The sequence below is a fragment of the Canis lupus genome, chromosome 22 (assembly GCF_003254725.2).
Source record: "Canis lupus dingo isolate Sandy chromosome 22, ASM325472v2, whole genome shotgun sequence".
NCBI classification, from domain to species: Eukaryota; Metazoa; Chordata; class Mammalia; order Carnivora; family Canidae; genus Canis; species Canis lupus.
The window spans coordinates 25,398,893-25,419,881 of record NC_064264.1 but is presented as its reverse complement, the minus strand read 5'-3'; the positions used below and the strand labels follow the sequence as shown (position 1 = coordinate 25,419,881).

General features: G+C 33.1%; 1 long non-coding RNA gene across 1 annotated transcript in view; it reads left to right on the top strand.

Annotated features, from left to right (window-relative positions):
• The first annotated feature begins 8,267 nt into the window (after positions 1-8,267).
• Positions 8,268-20,989, top strand: part of LOC112655760 (uncharacterized) — a 117,540-nt gene continuing 104,818 nt past the window's right edge. Inside the window, exons 1-2 of the long non-coding RNA XR_004808199.2 lie at positions 8,268-8,362; positions 8,582-8,703. This is a non-coding gene — a long non-coding RNA (uncharacterized LOC112655760). The remainder of the gene's footprint in view (positions 8,363-8,581; positions 8,704-20,989) is intronic.

Below are 20,989 nucleotides of genomic sequence, written 5' to 3'. Positions count from 1 at the left end.
GGGAGGCTCATGCTGGGGGAGTGTCTTGGGGGGGTGGTGGCTTGATCTCCTGACCCTGAGATCGTGACCTGAGCCAAAATCAAGTCAGGTGCTTAACTGACTGAGCCACCCCAGGCATTACCTTGTTAAACTTCTGAAAGAAAATTCACTAGGGTGTTATCCAATATTTGTATGGAGACTAATCCACATACACAAATAGATTTCAAAACCATCTTTTGTAGTTTTGCTTCAGGTCATTTGGTAGAATGTCTGGCTTACCTGCTGAGCAAATAAGGCCAAATTCTCAGCCAACTCTGGCAGCTGATCTTATGGAACAATATTCACTAGAGGTAATCCAAGGAGACCAGATTCCTCTTGTCCATCACACTCTCCCTCCTATTTCAGGGAATCTCCCAGTAATATGTCAGGTCCATGTGTTAAATGATGGGGGCAGGCTGCTAATTGACTTTCACGTTTTCAAATGGCATGATTAGGGAAAAACCAGCCTTTCCACAGGTATGATTATTTAGGCCAGGTTACAAAAGATATGATATAACAGAATGTTGTCTTCAGCTCTATCCTCTCAGTTCAGGGCCAGAACTGGAGAAAAAATCAACTCCTTCCCTCTGTCATCACAGAACTCAACAGTACAGTTGTGTAACAGCATGAGAACTGCAAGATTTGCCACATTAGTGATGATAGTTGAAGAATAGTGCACCCTTCCCTGCTCAGAAAGTGTATATGTGTGGGGGGCAGGTGGGAGAGTGTGGTGCTTAGAAGGAGGCAGTGAGGCATGTAATTTGTCTAGAAAGAGAAATCCATATTAATGGCATACTTGTGAGTTTCTTCCTAACTCTTCCTGTTCTCATCTCAATCTTCTTTGCATGTTCTTCATTCTTTACTCTGACTATAAATGTTGGCACTTTAAATATCATTTATAGTCCCATGAATCCCACATTTATATTTCCAGCCTAGATATCTCTTCTGAATTAAAGACTTATGAGCTGATTTATTCATTGCATTCCTTTATTCATTTTTTTTCACTATTGAAATCCACCTCTGTGCTAGGCTTTGTTATAAGTCCTGGGAAGATAGCAAGGAACAAAAATATAATATTCTTTTGGGTTCCTTATCCATATTTTTTCATACTTTTTAATATATAAAAATATCTCTCTTTTATTGTTTGAATTCTGGATAATTTCCTTATAATGTGCTTCCCACTATTTCTATGAAATAATATTTGAAACATTTTGACATTTTTTTCATGTATTTTGCCTCTCACTAGTGGTAGTTTATTTGCTCAAGTGTTTCATAATTTTGGATTTTGCACTCATCTACAGTGCTGCCTGCATAGAAGGCTGCCATTCTAGAGCACCTGTACATTATCTATGGGACCTGCACATCAGAAATGAGTCAAAGGGCTGCCACCGATGTTTCTTGCAAGTAGCAAGGTGGCCACCAAGTTACAAATGCAAATGCCCAATTTCCCTGATATACAGGCCTGAAATTTCAATTTTTTTGAAAAACGTTTCTTTATAATGAATTTCTTTAAAAATAAGATTTTATGTATTTACTTAAGAGAGTGAGAGACTCAGCATGAGTAGGGGGAGGAGCAGGACAGGGAGAAGCTAACTCTCTGCTGAGCAGGGAGCTCGATGTGGGGCTAGATCCCAGGACCTGGAGATCATGACCTGAGCTAAGGCAGGCAGTTAACTGAATGAGCCACTCAGATACCCCAGAAAAACATTTATTTTTTTAAAAAGATTTTATTTATTTATTCGTGAGAGACATAGAGAAAGAGGCAGAGACATAGGCAAAGGGAGAAGCAGGCCCACCATGTAAGAAGCCCGATATGGGACTCGATCCTGGGACTCCAGGATCATGCCCTGAGCCGAAGCAGACACTCAACTGCTGAGCCACTCAGGCGTTCCAAAACGTTTTGTTTTTAAACATTGATTTATTTGAAAAAGAGAGAGAGAGACAGAGAGAGAGACAGAGAAGAGGGAAGGACAGGAGGAGAGGAAGAGAAAACATTTTTGTTTTCTTATCCAAACTTTAATTGAACCAGAAAAGCTCTCCGGTTGTATCCTTATTATGTGGAGAAGATATTCATCTTAGTCATTCTTATCTTTTCTGAGGATGCAGCCCTTTGAATGACAAGAATTCTACTCTCACAACTTTGTGGTCATTAAAATAAAATCTCTAAGGGTGCCTGGGTGGCTCAGTCGTTTAAATATCTGACTGTTGGTTTCAGCTCAGGTCATGATCTCATGGCTTGTGGGAATGAGCCCCACATCCTCTCTCAAGCAGGGATTCTGCTTGGGATTCTCTCTCTCTGTCCTTTCCCCAGGTCTCCCATCCTTACGCACATGCTCTTTCTCACTCTCTCTAAAATAAATAAATAAATCTTAAAACCAAACCAAACCTCTAGAGTATTTCAAGAGTCTTCTTCCCCCTAGCCAACAGCTTCAGTGTCAACTTGAATATTTAAGAGTGTCTTCTTCTTTGTTACTTTTATTATGACTATTAAATATTTAAATCATATAAAAAGTGTAGAAAATAAGTTGATAAAGACTCAAAATACTGTATATAGAGATTAAAAATAAAATATCATCGGTAGAATTAAAGTTTTCTGTGAAGGCTTACCCAATTCTATTCCCTCTCTACCCTCTTCAGATAGAAACTTGATTCTGAAGTGGACATTTATAAATTCCATGGAGATTTTTATACTTTTGCCACATATCTAAGAGCCCCAAAATATATATCGTTTTCTATATTAACATACAGTATATATCTTTCTGCAACTTTAATTTGGCAAAAAAAAAAAAAAAACTGTGAGATTAAATCATGTTGATATATGTAGCATTAGTCATTCATTTTCATTTTCCATATTGCACTTCATTGTATAAATATGCCACAATTTATCAACCCATTTATTTTTTTGTTTGTAGACATTTAGGGTATTGCCACATTTTGATATTAAATGCAATGCTCCAAGGAATATTTATACATAAGTCTTTTTGTATACAAGAGCTACTCCTAGTATGTATACCTAGTAATTGCTGAGTCCTAGAGTACATAAATTTTAAACTTTACAAATTTTTCCAGATTATCTCCAAGGTTATTTTTAAAATCAGTTTACAACTACAAACCAACAGTGCATAAAGTTTTCTACCATTCTGCATATTTATCAACACAATTTTGTCAGACTTTCAAATTTTGCCAGTCTAATGAAACTGAAATAATGTTTTTATTTTAACTTATATTTACCTAATTAATATGAGGCTGAACATCTTGCATATTTACTATTTTTTTTTGTTTTATACATTTTTCACTGCCAATTCATATACTTTATTTTCCAATAGAATGCCTACCTTTCTTTAAATTATTTATAAGAGTTCCATATAAATTCAAATAATATTCTTTTATGCATTGTGAATATTTGTCTCTGATCCTTTTTAAATTTTTGTATGATTTGATAACTAAGAATTTTTTTTAATTTCAAAGCATCCAGATTTTTAAAATGGTTTGTACCTTTTACACCTTGTTCAAGAATTTCTTCCTATCCTGAGATCATAATGATATTTTCCTGTTCTTTGTACAAAAGTTTAAAGTTTAACTTCATGTTTAGGTGTTGTAATCTGCATGGAATTTATTTTTGCCTATGGCTGGAAACAGGATTTCGAATTTATTTAGGCCCCTTGGATTGCTAACTATTATTGACTAGTGCATTATTTTTCCACTGATCTGTAACACTAAGTCTTCTATTTGTCAAGTTCGCATGTGAGCAAACAAATGATCACAGTGTCAAATGAGGCTTATACAAATTATAGATCTGACCTAGTATCAAACTTTACAAATAATTTTAAGCACACCAATAATTAAGAAATCCAAGTAAAACAAGCTAGTGATATGTAGAATGTACTCTGGCCTGATTATATGAGGTATTTCAGAGAGATTTGTAGTCCATAACTTAGAGAGATGAGAGTCGTATTAGTCATGAAACATCTCCATTTTATATTCTAGTAGTTACATTTCCTTGGGAGCTATGGCCCCCACATTCATAGATTCTAAATTGGTTGTCCACAAGACAGCCCAGGCACACTAGAAAATACCATTTCTGAGTGCCTGGGTGGCTCAGTGGTTGAGCATCTGCTTTTAGCTCAGGATGTGATCCCGGGTCCTGGGATTGAGTCCTGCATCAGGCTCCCTGCGGGGAGCCTGCTTCTCCCTCTGCCTATGTCTCTGCCTCCCTCTCTCTGTCTCTCATGAATAAATAAATACAATCTTAAAAAAAAAAGAAAAAATAGCATTTCCTCTCCCATGAGCTCATACCATGTAACACATTTGCTAGAAGATCTTCCATTAAAGATTTTTATGAGGAAATTTGGTAAGGCTGCCTTCTTTCTCCCTTTTGTGGGGTCATCTCCCTCTCAAGTTTGACAATGAATCTCAATCTTGCTGTTAACCATTTCCATCCTATCATGTATAGGTGGTTATACTTCTGGGGTCCCTATTATCTTCTACCAATCACCAATTCCTATACCAAAATTACAGTGAATTAATGAGGACACAAGAAAGTACAGCACAATAGTTAAGAATATAAGCTAGAGTGATTATATTTATGCCTGGTTCTGCTCTTTAATATGTAATATTGCATACCATCTTTTTCCCTTTGGGTCATGTACTTTTAGGTTAATTATGTAGTTTCTTAGAAAAATGCCTTGACTTTAGTACTTCTTGGTAATAGTAGTTATTCCAACTATTATGTAGTTTTATAATAATAAAAACTGCTATAAACTGTTGATATCTGGCAGAGTGATTTCTCAGCTGCCTTCCCCAACTCCCAGACACACACATACTTTTCACATGCTTTGTTATTTTTCTTCAAAATTATATTGTCTCTCTTTACCCTTTACATCATCGCCATGTATTATAGAATCAGCTTTTCAGGAATTTTGAGATGAGAGTGATTATAATAAATTGATATCTTATATAGTATGTCTTCCTATTTTTGATTAGAGAATATTTCTCTATTAAGGTCTTTTATGACTTTGATTAATTTTTAAAATTTTCCTCATAAAAGACATATATCTTCTTTGGATTATTGTACTAAGTACCATGTATTGTTGGCTGATATGGGTAAATGTATTTATTTTTAGAAAAGTATATCCTTATTTTAGGTTCATAGGAATTCAATTTATTTTTATACATTGTTATATCCACTGATTTTGTTGAATTCTAATTAATTTCCTAATTTGTCTAATTGATTTTTCTATAAAGATAAGCATTATTTATAAACAATGAGTTTTCTTCCATCTTTTCCAATTATTTTACATATTAGATATTTTTGTTGTTTTGCTGAGTTTATCTAGGACTTAAAGTTTTTGATGAATAGAAACTCTTTCTTTTTGACTATAAAGGCAGTTCTTTTTTTTTTTTCCTTAAAGATTTTATCCATTTATTCATGAGAGAAAACAAAGAGAGAGGCAGAGATATAGGCAGAGGGAGAAGAAGGCTCCCTACAGAACTCGATCCCAGGATCCTGGGATCACAACCTGAGCCAAAGGCAGACACTTAACCACTGAGCCACCCAGGTGCCGCTATAAAGACAATTCTTACATTGTTCCACTCTTAAGTATATAGTCTGCATTTGTTTGTTGAGTCCTTCTGTCAGATTAAAGAAGTTCTTTTTACACTAGTTTGTAATAAATTGTCTTTAATATATTTAAAATTATTTCAAATATATTTTCTGAGGTGGTTGTATATATTTTTCTTTAACTTGTTAATATAATGGATTACATCAATAGATTTTTTAAATTAAATTACTGTTATTTTCTAAGATAAACTAAAACTAGTCATGCTATATTATTTATTTTTCAATACACAATGGGTTTGTATATTGATAACACTTAGATAACAATGGGTTTGTGTATTGATAACACTTAGATAACACTAGAATTTTTTGTATTTATAGTTATAATTTTATGCCTTAAATTTATTATTTACATAATGTCCATCTCTGATTTTGTATCATGCATACTAATTTCATAAAACAGGGAACAATTTGGTTAAATATTACACTTTAACTTGTAAGTGTAGCAGAGCTTGTAAAAAACTCTTGACTATTACGTGTCCATGGAAAGTGAGTATATTATGAATTCAACATTTAAGATTTTTTTTTGACATTTAAGATTTTCTTAAGCTGGGGATCCCTGGGTGGCTCAGCGGTTTAGCGCCTGCCTTTGGCCCAGGGCGCGATCCTGGAGTCCCGGGATCAAGTCCCACATCAGGCTCCCAGCATGGAGCCTGCTTCTCCCTCTGCCTATGTCTCTGCCTCTCTCTCCCCCTATATCTATCATGAATAAATAAAATAAAATCTTAAAAAAAAAAATTAAAAAAAAGATTTTCTTAAGCTAATTTTAGTATTTTTTATAGTGTTCTCAAATTTGTTCATTTCCTCTTAAGTTTAAAATTTACTGATAGAAAATCCTTCAGAGAATTTCTCTAATTATGAACTGTTTTCACTATTAATATTGTTTATTTGTGAGGTCTCTTTTCTTAATTTTCTCTGGTGTGTGATTTTTTTTTTTTATTAAACATTTCAGTTTTGCTTGAATCAAGATGCGTTCTTGAATCATTTTGGCTGGATTTTTATATGCCATTAATAATGCTTTTTCACTTTCATAATGAAAAATTTGTTTACCAATTTTTACTGTGATATATATACAAATAAATGAGAAATTCTATTAAAATGAATGCCATAATTATGGGTTTAGAATTTCTCTTCATAATTTTCTTGAGTTTTGGTTTTGCTTTGGGGCTTGTTATTAGGTGTACAAAAGTTTAGGCCTGTTTTTATAGTTAGTTCCTCCTCTTTCAGGATGAAGTAACTGTCTTCATTTCTACTAACACATTATGCCTTAATGTATATTTAGTTTGATATTTACCTATATATCTCATCTGCCAGCTATATATTTTCACATTCCTTAATGTATTTTCTATTTCCTTGTGTTGGGGGGTGTCCTTATGTATAACTCTATCTATGATAACTATTACATAGATTTTTCCTTTTGTTTTTAATCTGAAGTCTTTTTTATTTAACAGGATTAATTTATTTATGTTCATCATATGCAGTCTTTTGAATGCAATATAGGTACAAATTTCCTTTCTTATGTGGGTCAAAGGCTACTAAAAGTATTCTGGTAAATATTTAGCAATTTCTCAAGGAAAAAAAGAAGTAAAGGAAAAACCTTAGTTTGTAGTGTCTGCCAATTACTGTAATGTGAATACTCCCACGTGACTGATTTCAAACTACTGTTACTGAAAACATAAATACTACTGGTTTTGTACTCAACCATATATCTTGTACCTAGCACAGTACCAGGCACATACAAAATGCTTGGTTAAAAAAAAAATCATTGAACAGTAGACAAATATTTGCAGCATGATATAAGAAGCGATATAAAAGTGTGAGAGTACTTGCAAATAGGCTTACTCCCTTGCATATCATCAAATTGCATTCCAAAGAAGAGGAGTGTCCTAAAAATTCTGTTTACAGAGTATCACAATATTATTTTTAAAAATGATTACATATTTACTCATGTGATATCTCCTCCTTCCCAAGGGCCTATGATATAATTCTGACATAATAGACAAACTAAACTGTGCTATCAGATTGGTAAGTGATGAGTTAATTAAGCCTTTTTCAAACTTTGTGTACTACCTAGATTAAATTTCTCTAAGCCTCAATTTCATTACGTATAATTTCTTTTTTGCAACCACTTCACATATTTGTGGCAAGGAGTAAATGGAATAAAATGAAATTACTTAGCCCTTTACTTAGCCTATTGCAGTGTGTGCAAAGAAGCCAACTCCCTTCACTTATTATTTCCAACTAGTGTAGGAATGCATTGGAGTCATTTTTAAGCATTATCTAGAATTACCCATTAAGTTTGGAACATGGGCAAAGTACTGGGAGGCTACTGTGTTTGGGTTTTATGGATTGTGTATCATTTTTTTTTAAGATTTTTAATTTATTTATTCATGAGATACACAGAGCACAAAAGAAAGTGGCAGAGACACAGACAGGGAGAAGCAGGCTCCACGCAGGGAGCCAGACGTGGGACTTGATCCCCAGGTTCCTAGGATCACAACCCGGGCTGAAGGCGGCGCTAAACCACTGAACCCCCCCGGGCTGCCCGTGTATCAGTTTTTTAATGTCATAATAATTTTGCGTAACAAAGTATGTCGACACTCAGTGGCTCAAAACAAACATTTATTTGGCACACAAGATAGCAGTTCAATAATTATGCTGGACTATCTTTTGGTCTTGCAAGGGCTCATTTACATGACTGGGGATGCACTGGTTACAAGTTGGAAGGTGAAGCATCTGGCAGTCAGCTTTCTTTTTTTTTTTTTTTTTTTTTTGGTGTTCAATTTACTAACATACAGAATAACCCTCAGTGCCCATCACCCAATCACTCCCACCCCCCGCCCTCCTCCCCTTCTACCACCCCTAGTTCGTTTCCCAGAGTTAGCAGTCTTTACGTTCTGTCTCCCTTTCTGATATTTCCCACACATTTCTTCTCCCTTTCTATAGGATAGAGTTACTTGGTTCTGCACTCACATCCTTCCAGCAGACGAAATAGGCAAGTTCTTATGAAAATAGCAAGAATCCAATATGATGAGACTACTTTAGTGGCTGCTGCTCCTTTGATCAAAGTAAGTCACATGTCGAAGCCCTGAGTCAGTGTTGAGGTGGGCCAGAGCGCTGGTGGAAGGCTTGGATACCGGTTGGTGTGAACCATTGTGGCCATTGATGGCTATTTGTGTATTTGTGTAGCAAAAGTGGGATTTAACTATAAAGTTTTACCTCTAACCTTTAATAATTCAAATATATTTAATATATAGGCTATGTATAGATAAGTAAATCATAAAGTAGTTTTAAAATGTAGAAAGGAATAATCACTTCACCTTGAAATCAACAAGAAAATGTTAAATAGGATTTATAGCTTGACATGGAAGATGGGAGCCGGGAGGAAGTTCATTGGAGGAAAAGGATAAATAAGCAAAAGCATAAAATAAGAATGAATGTGGTATCTGGGGGAGATGAGAGGAAGCCAGGCTAAAGCAGGTTTGTGTAGGTGTATGTTAAAATATGGCTTCAGACTGCTTTGGACTATGGTACCTAAATGCCTTATATGAGATCACAATTTATTGCCCTTCCTTTCAAGATAACTATAAATACATAGGACATACTTCAGATACCTAAGCATTGAGGTTGAGATGTTTATGGAAGGTAAGAAAATAAAAACAGTATTTGGGAATGGACCTATAATCGAATTATTTACAACACGTGAATAAATGCTTCAGATAATTAAAAAGGAAATAGCATCATAAAGCTAATGTTATAAAATCTCAAATAAAGTGTATTGAAATGTTGGAATATACCTAGATGCTATTTTTTTCAGAGAATATTAAAGAGTATATCATAATTTATAATATCAAAATCAGGGTAAATCAAATCGAGATTAATTTCTGAGTTAGGTACTCAATATAAAGATGCATTAAGGACACATGATGTCTGAACTGTTTACCTTGACTATTTTGTTTTATTTTTTACTACGGGCACACTACTAACAAAGAAAGTGTTCAAACATTTTCTTACTTTATTTCAGTGCATGCTTTAGAATAGTTTTATACATTTTTTGGAAATTCAATGAAGTTGGTGAACTTTTCAGTTAAGAGATACATTCTTGTCACTCAGCTAGGTAATTTTTGCCTTATGAAGACAAAGAGAGGGGGACAGAAATATATCAAAATGTATTATGTAAAAAAATGTATTATGTAAATTTGTTTCCAAAGTCATTCATATTGCTCAATGTAGCTCACAAACACACAGTTTAAACAGGTTACGTTTAAGTGCACTCTGATATAATTAGAGGCTAGCTGAAGGCTCAGGGTATAACTTGAGCAAAATTATCAATTCCATTTTATCAGATTAGTAAACCCAAATATTACAATATTTCACTCTATAGTAATTTTCATTTGTTTTTTTGTTAATTAATTCCCTCTGTAATAAACAGATTAGTTTCTCTCATGACATGCATTCATATAAAAGTCACTGCATTCAAATAAAAGATTGCTACCTATATGGTGATCACATTTTTATTAAGTCAGTGCTCCAGGGCAAAGGAAGCAGTTTGAAGTTTTGAGGAATCAAGCTCAAAACTGCAAACAATAAAATTCAATATATAAGTACCACATCATTTATGACAGTGTGAATTATTAAGATGAACTTCATTCTGAGATATAAAATTATTTTTCTTATATCAATTTATTAGATCTACTTGAAATAAGACATGAATATTCTTGTGCGCATTTAGAGCACTCCAAATATATTCTTATATAGCAAGAGACACTAGAGAGAGATGCAATGTTACAATCAGGGATGACACTTAAGGGTAGTAAATTAATTCCATCAAACCCCAAGTATTTATTCTTGAGTTACTTCATATACATTGACCTGGACTATACAGTCTCCTAGGTTTGCTTTCATATGTGGCTCAAAGTACAATTTGCTTTAGCTAACAGTATCATTATAAAGTAAATCAAGTCTTTTGAAGTGTGTTTTTTCCCTTTAGTTCTGTTTGTTTTAAACTAATTGGTCTCTATTTTAAATAATTTATGGAAATAGTTCTCAAATATTGGTCTGAGAACTCCTTTACACTATTAAAATTTATCAAGACCCTGAAGAACTATTATTTATGTGGTTTATATCTATTAATATTTATCATGGAAGAAATTAAAAATGAAATTTATAATATATGTATTTATTATTTTGAAACACCAATATAAATCCTCCATACATTAACATAAGTAATATACACTGATAAAAATAATTTTCTCAGAAGAGTTAGTAAGAAAAGTTCCATTGTTTGGCAAATCCCTTTAAAATCTGACTTCACATAAGACAACTGGATTTTACACCTCTTCCTTTCAACTTATTGAAATCTGGTTGGTTGGTTGGGTGCTTGGTTGGTTGAAGGATATGACAATAATCCAACCTCACAAGATCTATATTTGGAGAAGGGAGACTTAATTTAATTGTCTTTTCAGATAATTGTGGCTATTCTTACTTGCTACTATACCAAATTTAATAAATGGTAATTTATGTGGAATATGAATCATCTTAATAATCTTTATGTACTTTGAAGTTATGGGTCTATTTTATGTTTTGAACACATTTTTTCCCAAGCATGATTTGTTAACTGCACTTTGTTATTTTGGAAAAAAAAATTGGTTTATGGAGTTATGCAGATCTCCTAAATGTTGAAATATCTCATAATATAATAAAAAATACTATTCATTATTTGCAGCTGCAATATCATAATTCTTCTGAATCTGTTAAGCTCAGGAGGGCAGATATAGGTTTTTGAAACTTGTATTTTCACTTGAAAATTTGACTTTTATCATCTGCAATTAATACTATTATTTGTTTTTTATGACTAACAGACTTTTTTGTTTATTGTCAAGAAACTGTCTACCAAATGCCCAAGTCTGAATATCCATAGGTTCCTTCTCAGTTCCTCTTTCAATTAAGGATGATGTTTTTGATAAAAATGGCTAATTCAGCCCATAACTGAGAGAAACAGGTGCTTTTCCTCAAAACAGTCATACTTTGGTATGCAGCCAAAGTGTTTTCAGCACAGTTCTCATTTTGTTAAACAGAATATTAAAAAGATGTAATTAAAAGTATAAATTAAAAAAATATTTTATTTATTTAACAGAGAGAGAGAGCACACAAATAGGGGAACAGCAGAGGGAAAAGCAGACTCCCCACTGAGCAGGGAGCCTAATGTGGGGGCTCGATCCCAGGAGCCTGAGCCAAAGGCAGATGCTTAACCGACTGAGCTACCTAAGCACCCCAAAGGTATAATTTAATGAGATTAAGAACACTTACTAGTTTACCAACACATTCTTAGGTGAAACTGGATTTTTTTTTTCCTACAAGTTCATGGTGATGAAGAAAATAATAACTACTATCAGAATCTGATGTCATTGCCTTGATTTATACTGTGGGAAAAACAATTTAAGCCATCACTGTTTTGGCACCATCTGCTCAAATATCAGCATAGTGAAAAGGAAAACAACATCATAGAATAATTATTATGAAAGTATTTTTTATTTCAAGGACTTCCTGAAAGGAAGTCAATTCCAATGCCCCCCCACCGCCACCCCAGGAGTAGCAGGAGGTCCACAGACCACACTTTTGAGAAATTTTGATCTATTAATTTAAAATCATTTACTGTGAGCACAGATTCATTTATTAAATCAGTACTATTCAAATTAAAATTATTTCACATTAATGTTTTCAAATATGAAATATGTTGGTATTTTTCATCATAATTTTAAAAAATCGAAATGATAAATGTTGAATAAATGTACATTATGAACTATAGATGCTAAAAATAGCACAACCAAACATATATAACAAAATGCTCATAATATTTGCAACTCTGAATATTCACTAATTATCATAAAAGCTTAAAAAAAGAGGAAAAATAATTTCTAATTTCCTATTACTGCAAGTGTGTTTTCATAAATTTGGAAAATCTCTCTGGGTCTCTGTATTTTACTTCTATTTTATAACAATATGCTACAATAGAAAAAAGTATATATTTAGATTACATATACCACGTATATATTAGGTGTGTGTGTGTGTGTGTGTGTGTGTGTGTTGTTTATTTATTTATTTATTTATTTATTTATTTATTTCCCAGTCCTACCCTAGAAGAATTTAATTCCAGGGAAATCAGATTTTTTTTTAAAGATTTTATTTATTTATTCATGATAGTCACACACAGAGAGAGAGAGAGAGGCAGAGACACAGGCAGAGGGAGAAGCAGGCTCCATGCACCGGGAGCCCGACGTGGGATTCGATCCCGGGTCTCCAGGATCACACCCTGGGCCAAAGGCAGGTGCCAAACTGCTGTGCCACCCAGGGATCCCGGAAATCAGATTTTTTTTTAAGTCTATATTAAAACTTCAAAATAACAGTACTTCAATTGACTTTTCTTCCCTCAGATTATCCCTTTTAAGCTCTAGGAATTTTTTTTTAATGTGCAAAATTAGTGGAAGTTTATGTTTCTTAGGTAGCTCTTTTTACTTATGATGTCAAAACTTTTGATATACCTATTTTATCTCTCAAGATCAGAGTCAGATGATATTTTCCTTTGGAATCTTATCTATCTCATGTCATTTTATGGCTTTTAAAAAAATATTTTATTTCTTTATTCATGAGAGACACAGAGAACGGTAGAGACATAGGCAGAGGGAGAAGCAGGCTCCTGCAAGGAGCCTGATGAGGAACAATTCCCGGACCCCAGAACCACGACCTGAGCCAAAGGCAGACACACTCAACCACTGAGCCACCCAGGCATCCCATGTTATGGCTTTTTAAATCAAAATATTTTACCTGTTATTGTTGATTAGTGTCTTCATTAATTCTACCAATGGCTGAAAAATTATTTATTGAGAATGTTCTGTGTGTCAGGCATGATCTAGGAAGAAGTCTTGGAGATCGAATGGCAAATAGTTCATCATGGTCTCTGTTCCCACAAAGTTTACAGTCTAGTGTCAGAGATAGTCAAGTAATGGGTAACTCTTTAGGGTACATTTAAAATACTTTCAGGGGCACCAGGGTGGCTCAGTTGGTTAAGCATCTGCCTTCAGCTCAGACCATGATCCCAAGGTCCTGAGATCGAGCCCCAGGTTGGGCTCTATGCTCAGCAGGAAATCTGCTTCTCCCTCTCCCACTGTCTGCTGCTCCACCTGCTTGTGCTCCTGTCTGTCAAATAAATAAAATCTTTAAAAAAGTAAAATACTTCCAAAAATTCTTTGATCTTCTTCGCTTTAAGAAGTGGAGCCAAATTCACCTCTGCCTTGAGTTTGTACTCCTCTGTACTCATGTTTCAAGAATAGAGTACTGTAGAAGTGATGGTGTGAGATTGGAGATTAGGTGGTAAAAGGTCGAGCAGCTTCATTCTTGCTCTCTCTCTGGGTTTGCTCACTCTATTGGAAGCTAAAAGTCCTGTCAAGAAAACACTCCAGCAACTCCATTAAGAAATCCACGTAGTCAGGACCTGAGGCTGTCTGCCAATGGCTATGTGAATCAACCATTTTGGAAGTTGATCATCTAGCCCCAGGCAAACTTTCACCAGATGACAGCTACATTTTCTCTAAGTCAGAAGTCAGCTAAACTATTCCCAAATTTCTGACCCATTGAATTTGAGAGAGAATATTTTTTTGTTGTGTTAAGCTACTAACGTTTGATTTTTTTGTTATACAGAAATAGATAACTAGTACACTGTTGTAGAGTGGATAAGTCTGGCTGGAGAGGTCAGCCTAGGATTCAATGAGAACTTGGAGATGCAGCATCTACACCAGTCTGATGATTTTGACTGTAAATAATGTCTAAGCTAGACTTGGTGAAGGAACAGAAGTTAAACAATATTACTGATTTATTTTTCCCTTTTATCTCAGTTCCTGTGTGGTCTAGTTGATCTTGTCCCTATTTAAAATTCTGATATATATTTCATCATGGATTTTTTCCACTAATTTTGGTTGTTAAAAATATATCATTAGAATGTTATTTGTCTCAGGTTTTTTTGAACTCCCTTGAATTTTGCACCTGGGCAAGTGCCTCACTAGTCTCATTCTTGTCTCAGTCCCTCTGAGAGAAGAGTAACATTTCAGGCATTGGAAAGTGCATGTGCCAAAATTGGGAAACAATTTTATAGTATTTTCATGAAATATTTCAAAGGATTCCCTAAGTACTATCCACCTTCTTTTAGCTCTGTTATAATAGCTGGAATTATTGTGATGTAGTCAAAAGAAAAAACTATATAAATCCTAGGTTTGCTATTCCTGAATTTATGATCTTCGACAAGTCACTTAAGCTCTTTGAGCCCCAGTTTTTTGAAAGGTGAGAACCATAATGCTCGTGTCACAGGTTGTTATCAAGTGAAGTAGGATAATGAACATGACACCACCTCGTTCATTATAGGTAGGTCAGCATTTAATTAACAATAGTTCACTTAGTGACTGTTGAGTTGACTCTTTGGGCTATTATAATTGAGAGCTGAGTATAATATCTTTGTGTTTGAAAACATTTTGGTTCTTCTGTTGCCAATTATTTTCCAAACCCTGGTCCATATATTTTTGCCTGTACAGACAATGTGATAAAGCTCTCCTGTGACTTTTTCTATTTTAGTACCTTATATGGTGTTAAAAAACAAAACAAAACAAAATCTTGAATAATACCATGAAAGGTATAAAGGTAGCATTAATGTGTACTCCTTGCATGCCAAGTACAGTGTGTAGCATATTAAAGACACTTTGTTTCATTCACAAGAAAGATATTGTTATTACCCTATTTCATAGCTGTGAAAACTGAGGTCTTGAGAGTTTGATAGATGACCCAGGATTGTGCAGTGCAGCTAGTTCATGCCAGAACTTGGATTTCCATGCAGATGTTCTGAGTGGAGAGACTCGACTCCACCATTTTAAGTTCACCGCTTCCCAACATTTACCTGTGCACCCACTTTTTCATTTGATTTAGAAAGCTCTTGATAGACTGATTTTATTTAGGAAGTGCTTGATTTTGTTTACTTTCTAAAGTCAATTCTTTCATCATCTCAGATTTTCCCCTGTGATTAATTCTATGTTAACTCACATTTTAAGAAGTCTTTTGGAAGTAACCTTATCAAAGGATTTAAAGTTTCTAAATATATGAAATTTAGTGGTTGTTCATTTAATTCACTTACCTCAAAGAAATTGATTGGATTTACAAGGTATGTTTACCGGTTTCAAGGAAGAATAAGTGCCTTTTAGGTACTTGTGAAAATAGACAATACAGGACAGCACACAGTCTGTTGAGTGATTTGTTCAGCTATTCTCTGTGGTGGTGGACTGATCTGTGATAAACTGGCTATTTGTAATAAAAATAAGTTGAGTAAAATTTTATTATAGTATCAAATAGAGTTTAGGTATCTTGTACTTTAAGATAACTCTCTTTGTATCATCTCTGCTTTCCTTTGGTCTACTTCTATTGTGAGGAATATAAATATATGTAGACATACAGAAATATATAAATACATGGATGTACATAAACATTTATGTACATACACATATAAATACAGATATTTACATATTTCTGTGGATGTACATAAACATTTATACATACACACATATATATACAGGTATTTACATATTTCTGTGGATATATCTTATCTTTATTCAAAAATTTTAAATTACAGTCTTATGTTTAAAATTTCTGCTTAAATTAACAAAAATGCATTAATTTTTCATTATGTATGATGTTAAAACCATACAGTGATTTATATATTGTACTGAAATACTGTCAAAGGAATATATCTTTGGTTTACAACATAGTGTAACTATTGACCTGGGCTATGTTCAGCTAGGATTGATGTGCTTCACATGTTGTTACCAGAATAATCACAAATATGTGAACATAAAGACATTTTAGAGAAATTGGCATCCTCTTAATGATCAAGAGGACTTGCTGTTATCACTGTTACAAATATTTGCAGGGGGACTTTCCTAAATAAAATTAACATTTACTCTTACATTTTTTAGAAATTGTCTTTCCTTACACTTCGATTTAAGTTATAGTGAATACATTTCAAACCCTTCAAAGGTATCCATAGTAACCATGTTTTCTTTTTCTTTATTTTTTAAAAATTTTCATTTGATATCTGCAAGCAATTTTATTAATCAGGCAGTTTCAAAGTTTCCTATGTTCCTATAAAAATTTAACTTTGTTATGTCTGTAACTAACTTTCTTAACAGACCTTATCAATTTTTGTTGCAATACATTGCATTTTCCCTAGAGCAGTAATGCGCTTTAGTGGAGTAGTAGCTAGTACTGTACTATGGAGAATGAAGAAAACTGATTAATTGCTTTTAGAATAGTAAATGAAGCCTTTTAATTTAATGAATATTTCAACAGAATCCATTCACTTTGTCTCTCTAAAGGCAAAATCCCATAGGGAGAATTTCTTTGGGGTGACCTAGAGAGCAAATTGGAACCTCTAGTGAGGTTGGCATACAATAATAAGTTTTCACAAGCACTTAGATTTTCTGAATATCTCTAATATATTACCCCTAACCTAAAATGCATTCAGTTTCAAGAGTTTAGATTTACAAATTATCCTTGACTATTGTGAGTTGTGAGGCCAGGGCATGGGTTCTCTCTATCTGAGATCTGTCTATTCTAAGTAAACCACTGAAGTTGAATCTCTTAAAAGGCTGGAGAGTATAATAGATAGGTTGGTAGACTCAGAACATGTCTATGTGTGGTAAAGGGAATGAACTGCATCTTAAATCCTGTGAGCATGACGCAATACAACTCATTTATATGACATAGCCATTTGGATCTTTGAACTAGCTTGATCTTATAATCATAGTCTAAGATTATAAGCCAAAAATCAAGGCAATTTCTTTCTACTTGCTTAACCATTACATGTTTCTTTTACTTCCTCTGTTGGACCTCACCTCATTTTTCTATTCATTTGAAAATGTAGTAACCACATCAATTATTAAGTAGCTTTCTCTCAACATTCTTTTTCTGTGATGGAAAATTGCAGAATAATTGTTGATAATTTTTTATTTAATTTGAATAAACTATTATCATGTCTTCATAAATGTATATACATAAATATGTATTCAGGAAAATTTAAGACATTAAATTATTACCCTCAGAAGTAGGGTCAGTATTTATTAAAAGCAGATGCACAGTTTGATCTTTATGATGCTCTTGGCAATTTAATTTTGCTGATTTTTACAGAAATTTCAGACACATACTTCATGACTGTTTAATGCAAATGTACCAAGAATAACATAAGACAATTTAAATATACGATAATGTATGCTATCATTGTACCACTCAATAAAAAGCCATTTTATATCCATAGCATGTTAAAATATATTGCAATTTCTTTATTTGCATCTATTTATTTTATTCTTTATGTACTTATGATTATGTCTCTCCTTTGGCTGTCTGGTTTGAATTTAACTGGTACTTTTATTCTTCAGTCCAATAAGATGTTCTAAATATATTCAGTAAATTCAAACTAATAGAGATTTATAAAATGTTGTGAGGTACAAAAATTTAGAGGTCTAGCCAACAGGGCATAAATTTGAATGATACAATAAAGTAGAAAAAGAAATTACAAAAGCTGTCTTCAGATGTCTTGTTTTTACATCAAGTCAATCCACAAAGATGTGAAAACTAGAAAGACATCAGAAACATCTGATTAGTTATTTGATTCCTTATATATAAGCATCAACAAAATTGGAAAATAATAAACTTTATTCTTACTTTTTAGATATTCAAAAATTAGGAATTCAGGTAAATATTTGTTTGATGATAAACATAGTATTTTTCAAAAAGTTTTGACCTAGTACTTATATTTAGAAATAACCTTATAATGCATCTCAGAATAGTGCATAAATAGATAAAACTGGATTTCCTGTTTAAACCTGAAGTGGAGTATCAGAGCCTGTCTGCTTCTGTTCCCTTTCTCTTCACTCTTTTTCCTCAACAATCTTTGGGAGGTTTCTGAGGTCATTAGATCAGTTGAGAATACCTGAGAAAATTTTTGAATAGAATCAGAAAAATTGAAAATATCTAGTTAATTGTGTTCCCCACATCAAGTTTATTTTCACAATAAGATCGCGTTAGGAAATTTTTATTCACCACTGAGCTGTTTTACGTTTGATTTCATCCTAAAAATCTCTGTATATTCTTTCCAGTCACTTTCAAACACTCATTTTACAACAGTCATTATTATCCATGAACTGTTTGAAGTTGGACAACTCATATTTTCTCTTTGGGAGGTAATTTGAACAGCTTGGAATAGAAGATTTATGGAAGACATGAATATACGAAGATCCTGAAGAAGACTAATGCACCACATTTATGTAGTCTGAAGTTTATAGCTGCCCTCATTAAACAGCTGGCCAGAACTAAGCTGCAAGAGTTTTTGTTACTGCTGTGAAAATGTGTTTGACCCCTTATGGTCGCTCCCAAAACTGGTTAGGAAGCATCATTCTATGTCACTGTTTTTCATATTTAATAATGCACAGGACTCATTTAAAAATGAACAGCTTCAGCAGAGTTGAATATCTTAGGGCTGCTATAACAAAATATCGCAAAGTAGGTAGTTTATAAACAACGGGGCCTTTTCTGTCATTTCTTCATTTAGTATAATTACAAGTATATTAATTTTGTTGATATTTTCAAATAAACACCTTTAAGTTTTATTGATTTTATTTCTTACCTTTTCTATTTAATTGATATTCACTCTATGTTTTCTTTCCCCATACTTATTTTGATCTTAAAGTGTTCTTCTTTTTCTATACTCCTGAGGTGTAAGCGTAGAGTTTTGGTTTTGGACTACTTTTCCTTTCTAATAAGAGCATTTAAAATTGTGACGTACCCCCTAATAATTGCTTCAGTTTTATACCACAAATTTGGATATGTTCAGAGTTTTTATTATCATTCAAGATATTGTCTAATTTTCCTTTTTATTTTTTATTTGACTCATGAGTTTTTTGGAAATATCTTGTTTAATTTCCAAATATTTAGAACTCTTTTCAAATTCCTAATTTCAAACTTAATCCTGTTTGGAGAAAAAAAAAAGAAAAAGAAAGAAGGAAAGAAAAAAAAATCCTGTTTGGCTCAGGGAACATACTCCATATGATTTTGATCCTTTTAAATTGAATAAAGCTTTTTTATGGACTAAAATATGATCTATATTGGTTAATATCTCATTTCACCTCAAAAGAGTGTATATCATCCAATTCATGTGGCAATTAGTTGAAGATGGTTTATATATTACTACAGATATTTTTTTTGGTCTAGTTTTTTTTAACAGTTACTGAACCAAGTGCATTAAAATTTCTGATTATAATTATGTTTATGTTCTTTTAGTTTTGTTGGTGTTTATTTTGTGTATTTTAAAGCTCAGTTACAATGTATATCTATGTTTAGAATTATTATATCTTTAGGAAATATATTAATTTATCATGATGAAGTGTTCTGCATTATTGTCTCTAGTAATATTCCTTGTATTTAAGTTTTATTTTTCTGATATCAATTTACTCCAATTTTTGTTAGGCTTTCATTTTTTTAAGGTATGTTTTTCATTTTTACATTCAACTCACTTAAGTTCATATATTTGAACTGTTTATTCTGTAGACAGCATAGATTGTCCTTGTTTGTTTGTTGTCATGGTGGTTGTGTTACTTATGGACTAAAATATGATTTATGTTGGTTAATATCCCATATCACTTATAAAGAGTGTATATTTTTCAATTTTGGTGGCAATTATTTGAAGATGGTTTGCACATTACTACAGATTATTTTTGGTCTAGTTTTTTTTTTTTTTTTTTTATCTAATTGTGGTTGTCTTTACCTCATCTCAGCCTTTTGATTTTAATCTGAGCATTTTGACTGGAATGTCTGGTGAACTTACATTTAATGTAATCATAATATGATTGTATTTATTTTAAACTCTGATATTTTGGTATTTGTTTTCCCTTTTGCCTTCAGTTCATTTGCTTTTTTGTTTTTGTTTTTGCTTTTGCTTTTGTTATTGCTTCTCTGACTCTTCTTTCTTAACTTATATTGTGTTAGTCAAAAACTGTAATATTCTTTTTTAATTCCTTGCTGACATTCTACCTGAATCTATTATATTAGTTTTTATGATTGTTTGGGGAATTAAAATATACTTCTTTAACTTATTGCAATCTTTTTACAGTTATTATTGAATTATTATTATTATTATTTTTTTAGTTTATGATAGTCACACACAGAGAGAGAGAGAGAGAGAGAGAGAGGCAGAGACATAGGCAGAGGGAGAAGCAGGCTCCATGCACCGGGAGCCCGATGTGGGATTCGATCCCGGGTCTCCAGGAT